The following is a 1,391-nucleotide window of genomic DNA, read 5'->3' as shown; positions in this document are numbered from 1 at the left end:
ACAGTGTTAAACTTAATGTGGCCTAGAAGTAAAGGAAGTTGAAGGGGGAAAACTCATGGGAAATGGAGGCACCATGGATCCAGCTGATACTCCATGCCAAAATCTGAGCCAAGAGATAAGAATCAGCAAGCATGGATTGCACTAGCATCTCATGCCATGAATTGATCTTCCATGGGTAAAAAGAAAATGGGTACTATTTTATGTCTTCCTTCTAATGGTGTACAGAATATCACTTATCACCAAGGTGAACAATTTTCTATATAGAAGAGAATTCTGAAAGGCATATTTTCAACCCAGCCCAATTGGGCAAATAAAAGTTCACCAAATTTGTACATTACTTGAAAGGAAAAAAAAAGAAAATTTATTTTCAGACTTTGAATCAGTATTTCTACACACACACACACACACACATACATATAAAAATATCAATATACAGTCAACCCTGTCTGATAGAATTCCCATAACTTCAGTTCAGAAGATTTTAAAGATCAGTTAATATTTTAGTTAAATGGAACTCAAAAGACCATCTTCTAAAACTATTAATTTGGTGCTTGCTTTGGCATTACATGCACTAAAATCAGAATGATTCAAAGAAGATTAGCATGGCACCTGCCAAAAGATGATGCACAAATTTGCAAAGAATTCCATTTTTTTCTTTTGCTTTCCCTGGCTTAAATCTTTTTACTTCAAGGTAATTTAGAAAGCAACAAAGAAGTAGAAGAATAACAAAGTGTCAAGGAGAAAACTTAACACACACACAAAACAGCAACTAAATAAAAACATAGACGAGAGAGAGACTAATCAACTGAACAAACAAATCAAGATAAAATGATGACCAGACATCAACTAAAAATTACAAACAAAACCAATTATCAGGAAAAAATGGTCCAATCCAATGAAGAAATTAAAAACCAGAAATGAACAGAATATTGAGCAACCATTCAAAGCTGTCCAAAAAAAAGTTATTGTCGAAGAATTTAATGAAGTGAAGGAAGAGATTAACTATGTTAAGAAAACACTTGGAAAACATATGGAAGAATTTGTAAACATATATAAAAAGATAATAGATATGATGGTGATGAATGGAACAATCCAAGAAATCAAAAATACACTCTCAGCAAATAACAGCAGATTTAAACAGGCAGAAGAAAGAATTAGTGATGTGGAAGACAGTACATCTGAAATCAAACAGATAGTAGAACTGATAAATAAAACAGTAGAAAAAATCCAACAGGGACTTAGAGATTTGAATGACAACACAAAATGCACAAACATAAACATTATAGGCACCCCAGAAGCAAAAGAGAAGGGAAAGAGGATAAAAGGGGTATTGGAGGAAATAATAGCTGAAAAATTCACAACCCTTTTGAGGGAGACAGATGTGCATGTCC

General features: G+C 33.3%; 1 non-coding gene across 1 annotated transcript; it reads left to right on the top strand.

Annotated features, from left to right (window-relative positions):
- Window positions 1–547: 547 nt before the first annotated feature.
- LOC111766355 (U6 spliceosomal RNA) lies at window positions 548–654 on the top strand. Its single transcript, XR_002798429.1, has one exon. It is a non-coding gene; the product is annotated as a U6 spliceosomal RNA (small nuclear RNA).
- Window positions 655–1,391: the final 737 nt, after the last annotated feature.

This window comes from Dasypus novemcinctus, chromosome X (genome assembly GCF_030445035.2).
Source record: "Dasypus novemcinctus isolate mDasNov1 chromosome X, mDasNov1.1.hap2, whole genome shotgun sequence".
Classification (NCBI taxonomy): Eukaryota; Metazoa; Chordata; class Mammalia; order Cingulata; family Dasypodidae; genus Dasypus; species Dasypus novemcinctus.
The sequence above is the reverse complement of the archived record's forward strand: the minus strand, read 5'-3'. Positions and strand labels throughout refer to the sequence as shown.